We start from the raw sequence: 19,757 nt of genomic DNA on the forward strand, positions 1-19,757 counted from the left end.
CGATGAAGAGTGCAGAACGGTTTTGCAGGAGAAGAACCCAGCGCGGGCGGTAATGCTGCAGCAAGGGACGCGACAGAACGTGGAACGTTACAAACAGAAGCGGAAACAGCAGACCCGCCTCTTTCGGGAGAAAAAGGAAGAAATGGAACTGCTGTGCCGTTCCCAAGAAACACGGAAGTTCTATCAGAAGCTCAACGCTTCCCGCAACGGCTTCGTGCCGCGAGCCGAAATGTGCAGCAAGGGTAAGGACGGAGGCCTCTTGACGGTCGGACGTGAGGTAATCGAAAGGTGGAAGCAGCACTTCGATCAGCACCCGAATGGCGTAGAGAACGTAGGCACGGGGTACCACGGCAACGAAGGAAACGACGATGCCAGTGCAGCGGAGGACGAAAATGAACCAACTCCCATGCTGAGGGCAGTTAAGGATGCCTTTCACCAGCTCAAAACCAACAAAGCAGCTGGTAAGGATGGTATCACAGCTGAACTCATTAAGATGGGCCCTGAAAAGTTGGCTACCTGTCTGCACCGGCTGATGGTCAGGATCTGGGAAACCGAACAGCTACCGGAGGAGTGGAAGGTAGGGGTATTCTGCTCCATTCACAAGAAAGGCGACTATTTGGAATGTGAGAACTTCAAAGCGATCACTATTTTGAATGCTGCCTACAAAGTGCTATCCCAGATCATATCCCGCCGTCTGTCACCTAAAACTCATTCTTTTCATTCGTAGGAAGTTATCAAGCCGGCTTCATCGATGGCCGGTCGACAACGGACCAGATCTTCACCTTACGGCAAATTCTGCAGAAATGCCGTGAATACCACATAAAATATCATTTCAGAGATTTCACCCGGGATTTTTTAAAGGATTTCTTTAAAGACTCCTTCTGGAATTCCTTCAAAATTCTTTCTGAGGTATTTCCCGGGATTCCATCAGTAACTTTTTCTGGCTTCCTTCATGGAATCTTTCCGGGATTCTTTCAGAAATTCCTCCCAGGATTGCTTCACTGAGTTATCTCGGGAATCTTCCATTAATTTCATTGATTCTTCCTTCAGTGATTCATCCAGAAATTCCAAGTGGCGGAAAAATTGGGAAACAATAATTCATGCAACCCAACGATACCTTCCCTACTGATAAGTAACCCTTCCTTCAACTTCTGGTGAAGACGTGAGGAGACCAACCAAAAGGACGTGGCCGGCGCCGTTATTGTGCCGTAGAAGAGAATCTCTGTAGCTTGAACAGTGAGAACGGTTATGGCCAATTGAGTTGATACATTTTGGAACTGTCATTGGTTCCGTCACTATCACGGAATATCAACCATAGCTATGTGTAGTAGAGTGGGTCAACGTTGTATGGAGAAACTATAAATTTGATTGCATCAGCCCGGAACAAAGCTTTTTCAATCTGTATTGGCGTCCAAAACAACTGTGCAAAATTTGGAAGCGATTGGTTGCGTCCCCGTATTCCGCATTGCGATTGAAATTTGTATGGAAGTTAATATGAGAAAACGTACATTTTTGCATTTTATTCATAAATTGAATTATTTTGTCTAATACCATGTAACTAATCACGTTAAAGTATAGCCTAGGATATGCCGAAAAACTTTGCCGAAGACCGCAAAGTGTTCCAACGCGTGTAAAAAAAGTTATTCGCTTGGTAACTTAGGCCAAAAATTGTGATTTTTTTATTGATGTTATTCCTTTACATGTTAAATGTTAAGCACCACCGGGCAATCAGTACGTTATATCTTTTTTCAGAAGTGTCGGATCACTTTGCGATCTTCGGCAAAGTTATTCGGCATATCCCAGGCTATACTTCAACGTCATTAGTTAAATCGTTTCAGACAAAAAATTCAATTTAGGAGAAAATGCAAAAAAGCACGTTTTTCCATACTAATTTCTATACAAATTTCAATCGCAATGCGGAATACGGGGACGCAACAAATCGCTCCCAAATTTTGCACAGTTGTTTTGGACGCCAAAACGAATCGAAAAAGCTTTGTTCCAAAAAATCTACTTTGTTGACCCAGTCTAAGTGTAGTCTAGCGTTGGGCAATTTTCAATCGATGTTCGCAACATCGATGTTTTTGTTCCGATTAATCGATTTTTTGAATCGATGTTGAAGCCCCACAAAATCGACCGAATCGATTTTTCTTTCGATTCAAACATATTAGATTTCTTTTTTTTTCTGAATGCACTGCAGAATTTTACCATTAAAAAATGTACATAAAATCGAGGGTCTTTATAAATCGAGGTATACCTGTATATATCAGGTTCCCTGGGAAATTCCTACCAGTTTCTCTAGAGTCTAGAGAGTCTCTTTCAGGGTTCTAGCGCATCCTTCTCAGGATTCTAGGTCAGTTTATCTCTGAGCTCCGAACATTTTTTTAGAATCCCCTTTAAGGGATCAAATCAATTTGATGTTTGTATGGGAGAGATTTGTTGAATCTACCCTAGTCGGATTTTGTACTGGTCGTATCTGCCCAGCAGTTGTTGCCCAGATGTCAAAAGGTTGATATATTTTTTCAGGATTCAAAAGCCCAATTATGATACCATCCTCATATGTCTTTCCAGTCGGGTCCGCACTGGGATAGTTGATGTGACTGAAGTACGAAAGTTTGTTGTTATTTTTGTTGCCATTTTTTTTTCTTTGATCGAGGTGATGAGTTGTTGCAGCAACTGAAGAGACTCTCCTCGAGTGCGTGTGAGTGAGTGCTGGCAGCACTAGGCCTCGGCTTCGCAGGCTGGCTCTGCCTTTCCGTCCTCACCACAAGTGTAATGGTATATGAGCGATGGATTATTCTTTTTTTTTTTCCCCGCACGTTTGGCTGGATTAACTGGAGGTTGAAGGTGTACCTACACTCCGGTTTGATGTCTGTTGCACTGCCTGGTTGGGTCGGTCGGTCGGAGCGAACCTAGTTTGATCAATTTATATGGCTTACGGCTTAGGGTGAGTGGTTTCGTGTATGCTATTTGCATTCCCCGCTCGGAGAATAGGCTGCTCGAAACAAAGTGATATTTAATGGCACTGGCAACTGTCGCTATCGTCGCTGCGCTGTGTTGAAATCGAAGTCGTCGTCGTCGTCGCCATTCGAGGGTGTCAAATTTTCTGTTCGATAGGCTTAGCTGTGGCAGAAAGAGGTGGTGCTGCCATGACATAATCCCGGGAAAACTGGATTTCAAAACGAATACGGTGATTTAGAAGCGGAAATTTGCGCCGAAGGGGCAGGCAATTAGTAAGTGTAATTACCTTCATTACAATTGGTCAACGGCAATTCGATCGCACATTAAATAGGTTCCGCCCTAAATGATGTAGCAATAATGATTTGAACCCAGAAGCACAAACCACAAACTGCGCAAAATTATTACCATACAAATGGGACTGAGAGTTGTTCTGCTTCCTACATTTTATGGCTTCTGCCAGAAGAAAAATTAAAACAAGGTGTCGGCCATTCTACTCATAAAGTAGATCATAATTTATCTTTTGTAGCTATGGTAGGGGTTGGGAACCTTCGGGGAGACTGATATGCCTTGGGTGAACTGCACAAGTTTAATACATTTCAGAACATCTTTCGAACTAATTGTAGGATTTTTATGATTGTACATACATTATTGCTGATGAGATAACAATCTCTAGCTGTTCACGCTCCATGGACTAGAACTAGATGATAACATGGCAACAGTGTGTTAGGCGTACTACAGAAGACCAATGGTTAAACTTACTGAAATCTGAAAATCGGACCTTTGATTTCAAATGTATAAACTACACATCAAAACGGTGAGTCGATAAGGAGCGCGTCCAACATAGCTCTGATCCTCACAAGTTCCTACCTCATGCTTCCACGGGTCAAACGATGACAAAGACTAGCTAAGCTAAGAGTTGTGTGCTTAGCTGGTAGTGCAGCCTGGGCACCGTTGTCCTTCTGACTTCAGCTAGATTGAGGAGGTACAACCCGAGCGTCTGTTCACCAAGGAGGTGCGGCTCAAACAGCGTCTGTTCTGGCATCCAGCGGCTGAATAAGAAACGCTGCACCACGCCCAGCTAGATCCAAGGTGGTAGCCCCATCAGCGCGGTCGTCCCAGTGTTGGTTGGGACGTTAAACAGAATTGGCACGATGGCCACCCGTAAAAATCCCCAATGCGAATAACATAGGAGAAAACACGACTCGATACAATCGGCAAAGACCCACGCGACGAAATAAGGACTACGATTGGAAACTTGGAATATGGAATTGCAAGTCACTAGATTTCGCAGGATGTGACAGGATAATCTACGATGAACTACATCCCCGCAACTTCGACATCTTGGCGTTGCAGGAACTTTGTTGGACTGGACAGAAAGTGTGGAAAAGCGGGCATCGAGCGGCTACCTTCTACCAAAGCTGTGGCACCACCAATGAACTGGAAACAGGATTTATAGTGTTGGGCAAGACGCGACAACGTGTGATCGGGTGGCAGCCGATCAACGCAAGGATGTGCATGTTAAGAGTTAAGGGCCGTTTCTTCAACTACAGCATCATCAACGTCCACTGCCCACACGAAGGGAGACCTGATGACGAGAAATAAGCATTCTACGCGCAGTTAGAGCAAACATACGATGCTTGCTCGCCGCGTGACGTGAAAATCGTCGTCGGCGACATGAACGCGCAGGTAGGAAAGGAGGAAATGTACAGACCGGTATTGGGCGAAACAGCCTGCACGCCGTATCGAATGATAACGGCCAGCGATGCGCAAACTTTGCAGCCTCCCGTGGTATGGAAGTCCGAAGCACCTTCTTCCCCCGCAAAGATATCCACAAAGCCATCTGGAGATAACCCGACCATCAAACAGAAAACCAAATCGACCACGTTCTAATCGACGGTAAATTCTTCTCGGATATAACCAATGTCCGCACATACCGCAATGCGAATATAGATTCGGATCACTACTTAGTAGCTGTATGCATGCGCTCAAAACTTTCGACAGTTATCACCACGCGTCGAAGTCGAACGCCGCGACTCAACATCGAGCAGCTGCGTAACGTAGAAGTGGCTCAAGACTACGCGCAGCAGTTAGCAGTGTCCCTACCAATGGAAGAGCAGCTTGGCGCAGCTACACTTGAAGATGGCTGGAGGGACATCCGATCCGCCATAGGTAGTACCTCGGCTACAGCACTAGGTTCCGCGAGTCCGAATCACAGAAACGACTGGTACGACGGCGAATGTGAACAGTTGAAAAACGAGAAGAATGTAGCATGGGCGAGAATGCTGCAACACCGTACGAGAGCGAATGAGGCACGTTACAAACAGGCGCGGAACAGGCAGAACTCAGTCTTCCGGATGAAGAAGCGCCAGCAGGAAGAACGAGATCGCGAAGCGATAGAAGAGCTGTACCGCACTAAGGACACATAAAAGTTCTACGAGAAGCTGAACCGCTCGCGCAGAGGTTTCGTGCCGCAAGCCGACATGTGCCGAGATAATTACGGGAATATTCTCACGAGCGAGCGTGAGGTGGTCGACAGGTGGCGGCAGCATTACGATGAGCACCTCAATGGCGACGTTGCAAGTACCGAAGGTGGGTGGTAACAGATTTTGGATTATGTGCACAGAACGAAAGACTTCCGGCCCCTGACCTCCAAGAGATTGAGGAGGAGGTTGGCCGGTTGAAAAACAACAAAGCCGCTGGGTCAGATCAACTACCAAGCGAGCTTCTAAAATACGGTGGAGAAGCACTGGTGAGAGCAATACACTGGGTCATTACCAAGATTAGGGAGGAGGAAGTATTACCGGAGGAATGGATGGAAGGTATCGTGTGTCCCATCTACAAAAAGGATTGCGGGAGCTATCGCGCGATCACACTACTGAGCGCTGCCTACAAAATACTCTCTCAAATTTTATGCCGCCGTCTATCACCGATTGCAGGAGAGTTCGTGGGGCAATACCAGGCTGGATTCATGGGTGAACGCGCAACAACGGCTCAGATGTTCGTCATCCGCCAGGTGTTGCAGAAATGCCGCGAATACAACGTGTCCACACATCACTTGTTCATCGATTTCAAAGCGGCGTATGATACAATCGATCGAGAACAGCTATGGCAGATTATGTACGAATACGGATTCCCGGATAAACTGATACGGTTGATCAAGGCGACGATGCACTATGGGCCAGAAATCAAAATTTCGCGACAAAATTCAAAAAAGTTGTGTTTTTTTTTTTAGATAAATCTATTTTTATATATGTATGATTGTTTGGGCTATGTTTGATTGTTTGCCGACTGATTTTTTTTGATTTGTAACAAAATTGCATCGTTTTTTGTATGGAGAAACTTCTTGTATGCGAAAATTCTCAATTTTAACCAATATTAAGAAAAATGTTATTTGTGGTGAACAATGTGCCCAACAAATATAAAGCCTACATTTCCCAACAGCAGGTCTCCAGTTAGCCTAGTGGTTAGGGCTATGAATCGCCAATCTGGAATCGGCGGGTTTGATACCCGGTTCCGGTCGGGAAAAATTTCTCGACTCCCTGGGCATAGTGTATCATTGTACTTGCCTCACAATATACAAATTCATGCAATGGCAGGCAAAGAAAGCCCTTCAATTTATAACTGTGGAAGTGCTCAAAGAACACTAAGTTGAAGCGAGGCAGGCCAAGTCCCAGTGGAGATGTCGAGCCATAAAGAAAAGATAAAGAGTTCCAGTAAATTTAGTATATTTTGCATATTTGATGCACAAATTGCGATATCTTTAAGTTTAAATTAAAATTTTATAATATTTACTCAAATTTTATGGTTTATTTGCCAATTTGTTCAAAAAGTAGTAGTATTCGACCGTGTTCGACATGCAACTGGTCTAGGAAGCTAGTTGACACTCTTCTTTTTCGGATGCTACCGGACTTTTTTTGCGGGAATTTGCGGGGAACCAAGATAGAGTGATTTTAGTGCATGCGTTAATTTTACAAATCTATGTTTTACGCTGTGCTTCAATAACCATTAACACTAAGATCCATTTTTGCCATAACGACGCTATCTTTTTATGGGTTGCGAAACAATACGCAACAAAGGATTCGTTTCAGGTAAGACTGTGATTGTAGGTGTTTAAATCAATACCACACACTTACTCAAAGTGCAAAGTTTCGGTACATCAATTGACCACACGAATGTATGATTTTTAATAAGCTCAATTTATGTATACAGGGATAAGTTTTCGGTGAAAAAATCCGCTGCTCAAGTGTTTCAGATGTCCGGCATTTGGCCGAATGTCGCTTGGCCGAATTATGTTCAAAATAATTCAGAGACCCCTTTTCACATTCTAGCTTCCAATTTGATCATCATTAATTGTTCCTTTTTCCTTCCTCCAACCATTGATTATTCTTTCTAGTTTTGCAATTCAGGGGTTAGTTGGCGTTAAAACTGTCAATATTTTATCAGAGAATTTTCCTCCTTTTAATCATAGGCGATTATTTTGAGTTATATTGACGTGGAGAACAGTGGCACGATCGTTTCTTCTTCAGCCAAACGGCATTCAGCCAAATGGCGTTCGGCCAAATGACCCTTTCAGCCAAATGGCGTTCGGCCAAGCGGCAATCATCCAAATAACAGTCGGCTAAATGACTCGGAGCCGGTATTTGTACAATAAATAAATTACGCTCGCTCTTCGTACATATGTGCGAGTGGGATGGATAAATAAAAATATTTGATTTTCCTTGAAATATTCAAAATGCCGTGTCATTAATTGGCTCGGTAGCTAAGTCCGTAAAGCACTTGTATAGCATATAAGGGTCGTGAGTTAAAATTTCACTTGAGCTGTGGATTTGGCCCTAATTTCATTAATAATGTATCCATCTGTACATAAGTATGTACGTTGGATTAATTTTAATTTTTTATAACATATTGATCACACGGATTGATATACTTTGCACATTGAGTAAGTGTGTGGTCTTGATTTAAAAGCTTATAATCACATTTATATCTGAAACAAAATCTTCCAGAATGGTAGTTGTTTGTTGCTATGTATATTGTTTCGCAAGTCATAAAGTCATTGCGTCGTAATGGCAAGATTAGATGATTATTGAAGCCCAGCGTGAAATATTGAAAAATTAAAGCAAGCACTAAAATCACTCTAACTTGGTTTCCCGCAAACTCCCGCAAAAAAGTCCGGAAGCATTCGAAAAATAAGAGTCCAAACTAGCATCCTAGACCGGTTGCATGTCGAATACGGTCGAATACTTCTACTTTTGGAACACATTGGCAAAAAAACCGTAAAATTTGAGTAAATATTGTAAAATTTTCTTTTTAAACTTAAAAGCATCGCAATTTGTGCACCAAATATGCAAAATATACTATATTTACTTTTCGGAAATGTATGCGTTCTACTTGTTGGGCACAAAAACAACATTTTTCTAAATATTGGTTAAAATCGAGAATTTCCGCTTATAAGAAGTTTCTCCATACAAAAAACGATACAATTTTGTTACAAATCGAAAAAATCAGTCGGTATATAATCAAACATAGACCAAATAATCATACAAATATGAAAATTGATTGATCTTAGAAAAACAACTTATTTGACTTTTGTCGCGAAATTTTGAATTCTGGCCCATAGTGCGATGGATCGAGTGATGTGCGTAGTTCGAGTATCAAGGACACTCTCGAGTCCCTTCGAATCTCGCAGAGGGTTACGGCAAGGTGATTAACACGAGTGGTACGATTTTCACGAAGTCCGTTCAGCTGCTTGGTATCGCTGATGATATTGATATTATTGCTCGTACATTTGAGACGATGGCGGAAACGTACATCCGACTAAAGAGTGAACCCAGGCGAATCGGATTAGTCATTAACCTTCCTTTTGCATTACGTTGGCAGCAGCTCGCTGAGGTAGTGCACGGTTTGGGTCAAAAATGACCCTAATGCCAAGGGAGGGTTAATGTGTCGAAGACAAAGTACATGATGGCAAAGGGCTCCAGAGAGGAATCACCGCGCCCGCCACCCCGAATTCATATCGACGGTGATGAAATGGAAGCGGTTGAAGAATTCGTGTACTTGGGCTCACTGGTTACCGCCGACAACGACACCAGCAGAGAAATTCAGAGGCAGAACTCTACGATCGAATAAAGTTCGCCGTTACACGAAGTTAACTATCTACAAAACGCTGATTAGACCTGTCGTCTTCTATGGGCACGAAACATGGACCCTACGTGCAGAGGACCAACGCGCCCTTGGGGTTTTCGAACGGAAGGTGTTGCGTACCATCTACAGCGGAGTGCAGATGGAAGACGGGACTTGGAGAAGGCGAATGAACCACGAGCTGCACTGCCTATGATCGCATAATTGTCCCATATGAATAGGAAACCCAGCAAATATGGGACTGATATGCGATCATAGGCAGTGCATCAGCTGCTGAGAGAACCAGTCATCGTCCATACCACGAAAATCGGGAGGCTACGGTGGGCGGGTCACGTCATCAGGATGTCGGATGGCAACCCGACTAAAATGGTTCTCGAGAGTCATCCGACCGGTACAAGAAGACGTGGATCGCAGCGAGCTAGGTGGGTCGACCAAGTGGAGGACGATCTGCGGACCCTACGCAGAGTGCGGAACTGCAGACAAACAGCCATGGACCGAGTGGAATGGAGACGGCTACTATGTACAGCAGAGGCCACCCAGCCTTAGCCTGATCGGTAAGGTAAGTAAGGGATTCGATCCCAAGTCCTCGACGTGATAGACTCGTTCTTTAACTATCACACCACATCCGCTCTATGTGAACAATCATGTTTTACTTCTAAATAATATAAATAGTACTACATTGGATCTCTATTCACATTCAAGATACATTCCAACGTATTGTGAAAGTACTTTCAATAAAGAAAGGATTTTCTAAATAAACTTTTCTGGAAGACCTTCTGTCTCGAATAATCAAACCATTCAAATAACATTATAAAGGAAAACTTTTTCAATGAAAGCTCACAACCATGCTTTTGTTTCGCGAAGGCAACTCATGCCTCTTTCTTGTATGTTTTGGAAACACATACAAAATAACCCCCGTTCCTCCCCCTTTTTCACCATATGAACAACCCCAAGTAGGAAAAATATCATAGCCTTCTTCTAAAATCTAAAGCAACCAACTCCGACGGGCCTGGCAGGCGGCATGAGCTCCGTGCCACAATGCGACACCGGCAGTCAACCGAAAACTTCACAAGCTTGCTCAAACTTTTCAATTTGTTTGATTGCCTGCGGAATGAATTTCCCGGAAACGGGTGCAAAAACGAAACGGCTCATCAGTTTGACGACAACGGCGATGACGGCGACGGGGCGATATGCTTCGTCGGGAATCGGCACAAGTATTTATTAGAGAGAGCCTACTGCTGCTTGCTGTTCGCGCCGCCGCCACCCTCACACCCATCTGTATTCTTGGGGAGCCGGAGCCGTAGCGTTGGTTGGTTGGGATTAGGATCCAATTGGGAATCAAAACATATCCACCCAACGATGATTTCGCGCGCAGTTGACTGGGCGAATAGGAAGATGGATGGTTTTCATACGAATTGAGTGCTCCTGAGGAAAAACACCCAGTGGCAACGGATCCTGATACCGTAGCTGAGCTGTCGGGACTATGTATAGTAGTGGGTGTAGGCACCACCAGCAACCAGCTTTGTTTATGGAAAGAAATTGACTTTCAACTTTTAATTGGATGAGTTCGATCAACAAAACCACTGCTATTCACAACAGCTGGGAGGCATGACATCGTGGGTGTTGAAATGGATATGAACCAATATAGAGATATCGGTGGCCTTATCCGGGGTGGTATTGTGAGTGGTGCCCCTGGTTACGGAAACACCGGAGTGTGACATCAAATGAAAAGCTTTATAGTTTTAGCAAGGTACTTGAAAGATCCTTTGAAATAATTTTCAAGGGCTTGGCTCAGTCACAGATAGTTTGGCCAGGTTGGACCCCATGAACTGCTTCGGAATAAGGTAAAAGAATCCTCTAAGAGCAAAGATTTCGGCCTATAAAACGGTGCAGTGTTTACCAAGTGAGTAAGACTGATACAGCCTTAGCTCACGAGAATAAACACCAGCACCTGCTCGACCTTCGAGAAGCGAGCCATCAGTGTAACATACGATGCCGTCTGAAATACATCTTTCCAGACTCTTCCAGGGAAGGGAGTTTCGTGGAAAATGTCCTATATGGGAAATTACAAGCAGTTGTAAGATCGCTTGGAGCAAGGACTTGTCCCAATTCACCAAAAATGGAAACAACGAGGTGTGTGTTGAACTGCGGTTCACAGGAATTTCCTCTAGTAGACCGGGTACCCGTAGATGGTAAGTGCAAGAAAGTGCTTCTTGTTAAAGATGAATGTGTAGTGGGGCAACGTCAAAGAGAACTTCGAGCGCTGCCGCAGGAGTTGAAGAGAACGCTCCAGACGTCGCCATTAAGCGCATCCTTTGGAGATGGCCCAATTTTGATTGGACCGTTCTCACTTCGCCCTTTTGCCACCACACAAGACAACCATAAGCCAATATAGGACGAACAACAGTTGTGTAAACCCATTTGATATACTTGGGTTTTAGACCCCAAGTGGTACCAAAGGTTCTCCGGCATTGCCCGAAGGCCATACAAGCTTTCTTGATTCTGAACTCAATATGAGGTGTCCAGGAAAGCTTGGAATCTAGAATGACTCCAACGTGCTTTACCTGTTCAGTCACATCGATTTCAGAATCAAAGATCGAACGTCATTACGGTTTCGCCTTTCCGTAAAAAGAACAATAGATGTTTTACTCGTATTTACCGAAAGGCCATATTGGCGACACCAACCCTCAACTACCTGAAGGGCGCTTTGCATCAGGTCGAAAAAAGTGCTAACAATGTTAGGTAGTCGTCGGCAAAACCATAAGTAGGATAACCGCTATTATTGAGTTGCCTCGATAGCGTATCTGCTACGAGATTCCACAAAAGCGGTGACAAGACTCCCCCTTGGAGGCATCCACAAACACTCAATTTCCTAATCCCTGCTAGACGCAATGTCGAGAAGAGATATCGGTTTTTGAGCATTTGATGAATCCAATTGAAAATCATTGGAGATATACAATTACTCCGTGCGGCTTCCAATATGGTATCGAAAGGCACGTTGTCAAAGGCACTCTCGAAATCTAAGCAAACACCGAAGCAGGATTGCTTTTAAGCGAATGCTGTCTCGATATCGACCCACTTTCGGAATGAACTTCACAGTAATATCCCGCCAAGATTTGGGAATATACCCTTTAGCAAAACTGCAAACATTTTTTTATTTAAACATGTTTGAAATAATAAAATCCTTTCTGAAGCAAAATAGGATAAATCCCATCTGCTCCAGGAGATTTCAAAGGAGCAAAGCTATTAAGTGCCCACTCAATCGATTCTATAGTTACTAATACTGCGAGCCGACGCCAGGGAATCATAACAACAAGAAAAGACATCAGGTTCATCCTCCTCCTCCTCTCTCCTCTTCTTGGCGTAACGTCCTCACTGGGACAAAGCCTGCTTCTCAGCTAAGTGTTCTATGAGCACTTCCACAGTTATTAACTGAGAGCTTCCTCTGCCAATGACCATTTTGCATGTGTATATCGTGTGGCAGGCACGAAGATACTCTATGCCCAAGGAAGTCAAAGAAATTTCCTTTACGAAAAGATCCTGGACCGACCGGGAATCGAACCCGTCACCCTCAGCATGGTCATGCTGAATACCCGTGCGTTTACCGCCTCGGCTATATGGGCCCCAGGTTCATCCAAAGATGTAATATCCACACATCCGGGGAAGTGTGTGCTGACTAAGCATTCCAGAACTTCCGCATCAGAAATCCAGCTGATTATCTCGGAGAAACACAAGGTACACTGCTCCATTGCTCCGGATAGCGCAGTAAGGGCAACATACTGTGGAGGGCGCCCTGGTACCCCTAACCGTTAGCGGTTAGGTTTTTATTAGACCCCCCTAGCCATTCATTCCTAGGCACGGTAAGCATAAAGCCGCATCACACCATGAATTAGGGGTCACCTGTTGATGGATTCTTACCGCCGGAACAAGCGGTCCGTAGTGTCCATTAGCCAATTGAGTTCCATGTTCGATTGCCATTCGATTCCATTAGCCAATTGAGACAATCGCTACCGACACTACACAGCTATCTAGGCTGATCGAGAAAAGAAGTTAATATTGATGATCAACTTCATACGGGTTCGAACAGCTTACAAAACGGCGTAATGGCGTTCGACGTATGCGTCTCATTGATACTGAAATCAATGTGACTGAACCGGTAAATTATGTAGGAGTCATTCTTGATTCCAAACTTTCCTTGTCACCTCATATTGAGTTCAGAATCAAGAAAGCTTGCATGGCCTTTGAGCAATGCCTCCGAACCTTTGGCACAACTTATCAATATTGGCATATGGATGTCTTGATTAGTGACACAAGGGCAAAGTGAGAACAATCCAATCAAAATTAAGCCATCTCAAAGGATGTGCTCAATGACGATTTCTGGAACGTTATCTTCAACTCCTATGGCAGCGCTCGAATAAATTAAAAAAAAAACGTACTCGTTGGATGCTTTTAGATATTTATCAAAGTTTCCTCTATAGATTCCCCTACAAGGCTTCCTCTAAGGATTCCCGGGAGTTCCTCTTGGTATTCCTACGGAATATTTTTTTGCTAATGCTTCATACATTTATTTTTTTTCTTTCTTACAGAATCCCTGCAGAAATTATTCTAGAAGTTCTTGCTTGGAATTCTCCTGGAACTCATGCTAGAATTTCTCAAGTTTTTTCTGCTAGGGTTCTCCTTCATGCATTTATCAAATTTATCCAGAAATTTCATCTGAAATTCCAACAGTCGTTTATTTAGAGATTTAATCCAGAAATTCATCAACGGATGCTTCAACGAATTTCTAAAGGGAATGCACTAGGGATTCCTGCAGAAACTACTCGAAATATTTATCAGGGAACTCATCTAAAGGTAACTATAGAAATAACTTAAGAGATTACTTCAGGAATTGCTGTATAGTTTCGTACTGCAATTCCTCGGGGATTCCTCAAGAAATTTCACCTGGCATTTCTACAAGCATTTATCCAGTGATCCTTTTGGGATGTTTTGAGGTTTCTCTAGAGATTCTTCCACAGAGATTCGTTCATAGATTTTCCAACGTGCATTTCGGTTTCTGACGAAACCGCTTTCAGTCTAAAGTGTATGTATTCTGGACACGAGTCAGGGGTTTTCGGCTCAGAGCGCTTTGGAAATTGAACCGGAAAGGCAGCGGGAATGGAGCCAATTCGGGCAGTACAAAACTGTGTGGGGCTCAAAAAAACATGTAATTTTTTTTCGACGAACCACACATGATTCTAATATTACCGATAATTTTTGAACCCTTTAGGGCCAAATATGCGCTCTGAATTGTGATATATGTGCTTGTCCTGTTAGGTAATCCAGGAAAAATTTTTGAATGATATTCTGAGAGAGTTCTAGAGGAATTTGTTATTCCTTTAGAAGAATCTTTGAATGATTTTTTGGAGAATTTTACTAGAACTCTTAGCATTGGAGATATCCATAGAATAATTTCTAAAGGGATTCTTAAAGAAATCTTTTTTCTTCTTGGCGTATCGTCACAACTGGGCCAAAGTCTGCTACTCAGATTAGTGTTCTATGAGCACTTCCACAGTTATTAACCTTTGAGGGCGCCCGCCTGTTTGATCTAATACTTATGACACACATATGATACAAGAATCACTGTACAATTGCGCTTGAAATGAGTGCCATACTGAAAATTCTCTCAGTTCAAGTCAGTCTTGTTAGAATTTTCTTGACACTGCGTACCGTTGTACAGGAATCACACTCGTATCACATGTCTGTCCGGGGTATAAAACTGCACCACGCTCGCGCATTAGACGACAAGCGAGGTTTTTGGAGGTGTTGTACTTTTTACAACGGCGCACCTGAAGAGTTAACAGAGAGCTTACACTACGACAAGTTCCTGGAACAAACGGAAATTGAACCCGTCACCCTCAGCGTGGTCATGCTGAATACCCACACCTTTACAGCTGTGACTATAGGGACCCTAAGTATCCCCACCCATATCCAGGTTGGGAATAAAATCGGGTCCTCACTATATTATTTTTGTTAGCAGTATGCGGCAAGCCAGATGAATTAGGTTCTAGACGGGGTCTACGTCGATTTTTTCATCTTTCATTTGATTCGATTTAGCAATCGTTGCTCATTTTTAGGTTTCCAGCCATTGTCTTACATCATACGCTTGGATACATCCCAAAATGTGTTTTTTTTTCGCTTTTTTCTAGAAAAATGTTCAAAACGAAGTGCACTACGACAATAATTATTTTGCTAGTATTTTTCAAGTTGTTGCTGTGTATATTTTGGTGTACATTTTAGATTATACGTTTTTTCTCAAAATCCGATTGGACTATCACGTTTGAAACCTAAAATTTTCGTGCCAATTAGCGAGTTTGAAGATTAACCTTGTTTTTGTGTTCTTGGTGTTCTGACACTCAATTTTGTTAGGCAACCGCATTTCGTTTCGTTTTTCGCGTTTTTGTTATTACGACAGTCCTTCGAAACACGATAAATAGTTGGTTTTGACGTTGACTTGTCCGGGATGTTTTTAAGGATTTCATCCGGAGTACCTTCCAACATCCTTTCAGGAATGTCTCCCGCGACTCAATAAGGTCTTCTTTTTATATTTCTCTCAAAATTTTTATGGATTTCTTTTGGATTTTTCCCGGAATTGTATTCAAGATTCCATTATTGATACTTCGCGAGTTTTCTTTAGATATTTCTCCTGGGATTCTATCAGGGATATCTCCTGACTTCTGTCGATTCCTCATGGGTTCCTTCATGATACTCTTCGGAGGTTCCTTTATGAATATCTTCGGTATTCCATCAGGGATTTCTACCGGGGTTCTTTAAGAATTTCACGGATGATTTCCGAGAATACATCAGGAATTCTTTCAGGATCATTCATAGGGTTTGTCCGGGGTTTCTTTAGGGATTTCCAATGATTCCTACTGGGATTCTCCGGAATTAGGGATTTCTACCAGGACTCCTTCCGACATCCTTCAGGAACTCTTCCCACGATTTATTAAGCGATCCTTTTAGGGATTCCTCCAGTCTTTCTGCATAGATTCCATTAGTAATCCCTTCCTGGTTTCCTTCCGAGATTCCTCACGGGATTTCTTCTTGTTTTTATCCCGAAATTCTTTTATGAATTTCTTCAGGATTTTTCCCAGGACTCGTATCGGAATTCTTTCCTAGATGCCTTCATTGATACTTCGCTATTTTTTTTAGATATTTCTCCTGGGATTTTATCAAGGATACCTCCAGAATTCTGTTAAGAATGCCTCCCTTACAGGAATTCCGTTTAGGAATTATAATTCTCTTGAGATTTCGCCAAGGCTTCTTTTAATGATTGTCTGGGATTTTTCAAGAATTCTTTTGCGGGATTCTTTGAGATTCTTTTGGGGATTATTTAAAGATATTTTAGAAATTCTTTAGGGTATTTCTCCCGTACTTCTTACGTGGATTCCTTCACTGACATAATTCTGCAAAGTGACGTAAGCGACATTGATAGTTTTAGCCCATTTTTTGCAGGCATACCACAGTGTATACCAGTGTAAATACAGCATTTACACAGTGTAAATACAGCAGGCATACCACAGTGTTATTTTTACACCAGATATTATATATAATATACCAAAAAATGTCGAAATTTTTAATGAATCAGGACTTCTTTCAAGAATTCCTCCTTTGAGTTCACATGAGATTCTTTCAATGAATCTTCCTGGGATTCCTGTAGGTAAGTCCTCCCGAGATTATTTCAGTTATTCTTCTAAGGAATTCCCCCCGGAATTTCTTTACGGATTTCCCCCGGGATTCCTCTTTTAGAGATTTACTTGGAGATTCCTTCTGGATTTTTTTAGAGATTTCTTCAGATATTTTTTTCTGCGATACCTTCATTAATTCTTCCCGGATTTCCAAAATTCCTCAAGGATCCTAGATTTCTTCTAGAATTCATTCTGAAATACCTTCCAAGCTTTTTTTAGAAGTTTTTTCTTGAGTTCCTTTAGGAGATTTTCAGTATTCCTTCATGGATTGCAGAGATTTCTTCAGTAAATTGTCCCGGAATTCCTTCAGATATTACTTCCAGAGTTCCGTCAGAGATTTCACCCGGAATTTCTTGAAAGATTGCGCTCATAACCATGTAAAATAAATAAAAAAAGATCCTGGACACTGCAAATTTTGTTTACTGGTATTCAGCAAATTTTGCTGATTTTCTTTGAGCTGATTGCATTCAGCAATACGAATTTACTGAGTATCAGCAATTGTTTTTCAACTTGCTGAACCATCCAGCAGTTTTGACAGTTAATCAGTAACGTTGTGCTGAAATTCAGCAAAAATATTGCTGAAATTCAGAAATTTGTTTTGCTGATTTTTTTTTGTGCTGGAAGCATTTAAAAAAAAATGGTGTGTAAATCGAACCCACACACTTCAGCATAGTCTTACTGATAATAAGTAATAAGTACTATTTTCAACTCTTTAAATTGTATGGGTGATGAGAACCATGCTTACGGTATTTGCAAAGCAGCCAAGGCAGGTTTCTACTTCTGTATTGCATATTTTACCGACGATTAGGACATCTCCACTTGCACCAGTGCTGGCTTGAATTTTCTTGATTGATTGTTCATTTTGTTTTATCCTGAGCTCGTAGTGGTTCACGGTGTCAAAATTTCGATTATTATCGAACATTCATGTACCGTCAGTGTACCAGTAGCCGCTCATGACCCAATAGCCGCTCACTGTTGCAAAAATCAAGTTTCCACGCATAAATACCCCCTTTTCGTCGCTGATATTCTTGGACAATATAAATTAAATGAGAGCAAAGCCATTTTATGCAATATTTACCAAATAACATAAATTTTAAAAACAAAACAGTTAAATTTTTTGAGCGGCTATTGGACCCAAAAAAGCTGTAGGAAATTTTATGTGTTCCAATAGCCGCTCATAACAGGGCCCATATAGCCGAGGCGGTAAACGCACGGGTATTCAGCATGATCATGCTGAGGGTGACGGGTTCGATTCCCGGTCGGTCCAGGATCTTTTCGTAAAGGAAATTTCCTTGACTTCCTTGGGCATAGAGTATCTTCGTGCCTGCCACACGATATACGCATGCAAAATGGTCATTGGCAGAGGAAGCTCTCAGTTAATAACTGTGGAAGTGCTCATAGAACACTAAGCTGAGAAGCAGGCTTTGTCCCAGTGAGGACGTTACGCCAAGAAGAGGAGAGGAGAGGAGGAATAGCCGCTCACGCAAAAAAATACGTGAAAATTGTAAAAACTGTCGATTTTAGTACACAGTGTATTCAATCACTATTATACACTCCCGCTGAACAGGAAAAAATAATTGTAAAAACATAGAGTTGCAAAAATAATTCACTTTTCCGCAAAAGTCTATTTAAAAGATGGCATACATTTGTCCATGAGCGGAATTAGGACCACTTTGGTCTCACACAAATTGTAATAAAATCAAACTTTTATGAAAAGTTCTACATAAGTCTTGTTTTGTATCTGATTGTACTTAGATTAAACTAACTTAAAATGCAAAAATATTACAATCTGACTCACCAGTCATTTAGCAGATGATGTTTTTCTGCAAAACTGGCCTTAGATGAGCGGAATCTGGTACCCTGATGGTACCTCGGATTTTTCTTCGAAAATGATTAGTATTTGGGCTATATATTCATAATCGGAAAACTAGAAAATATTTCATCGGCGAAATTTTTTCCATACATTTTGTATGGGACGTTTTTTGGGCTAAAATAGTAATTACTGATTTTTAGTATGGGAAATAGCTAAAAACTCATCTATCTCAAATTTTCCCCGATAGAATATTTTCAAATTTTGCAATTATAAATTATAGTCGAAATTCTAACATTCTCTAAAGAAAAATCCGAGGTACATGAAAGTTCGATAATCAAAATTTTTAAACCCTGTGGTTTCTGCTATCTGGAGAATGAAGATCACTTCCGAGATTCTCTTGGACATCTTCAGAATGGGCTTCGCAGGAATATTGTGTCGGTTTATCCCAGTTTTTTTGGTGAAATAATTACAAGCTTCCAGTTTAGGTATTTTTACAAGAATGATCTGTGTTCAATCAAAAGTTGATCTTATCTAGGTCAAGGCCCACTAATTTTGTATTAGTATTTGACTTATGTACAGGCACGAGCACTTGTTCTATTGGAATAACTGCATGTGATATGAATTTTTAAAGTTCTATCAGTATTTTCTGTTGAAGGAAAAGCCTTAATTCTAAATAGCTCTATTTTACTATAATTCCAGTAAATGTACTGGAGTAATTCAATCGAATGGTGAAACCACTAATCAAATTTCCCTAAAATTTCTTCATATGAACATAGTATGGTGTTTGTTTATTTTTACGCAAATGTATTATTTTCCATCAACGCTTTCGGAACCGAAAGATGACCTCTTACTTCCATGTTCGGTGAAATACATTCGCTTTAATGAAAGTTTCAAACAACGACATACACCGAAGCACAAACGAAGCAACGTACACAACACATCCATCTGCTTGGCAGTGCAATTTCAGTTTTCATTACACGGAGAGCGCGCAATTCCCAATTGAAAACAATAGGTACCTACTACACCGTGTGAACAAATAAAACCACACCGGCCAGCAATAAAACCGACTTTACAACTCACACAAAATCGTACTCTGCTGGTGCGATGGTACCACCAGTCCACCA

At 41.9% G+C, this 19,757-nt stretch overlaps 1 protein-coding gene across 3 annotated transcripts in view; it reads right to left on the reverse strand.

The window, feature by feature from the left end:
- The window catches only part of LOC109423417 (latrophilin Cirl), a 237,558-nt gene that overhangs the window by 173,045 nt on the left and 44,756 nt on the right, over positions 1 to 19,757 (reverse strand). The gene's annotated exons all lie outside the window — the stretch shown is intronic.

This window comes from Aedes albopictus, chromosome 3, assembly GCF_035046485.1.
Source record: "Aedes albopictus strain Foshan chromosome 3, AalbF5, whole genome shotgun sequence".
NCBI lineage: Eukaryota > Metazoa > Arthropoda > Insecta > Diptera > Culicidae > Aedes > Aedes albopictus.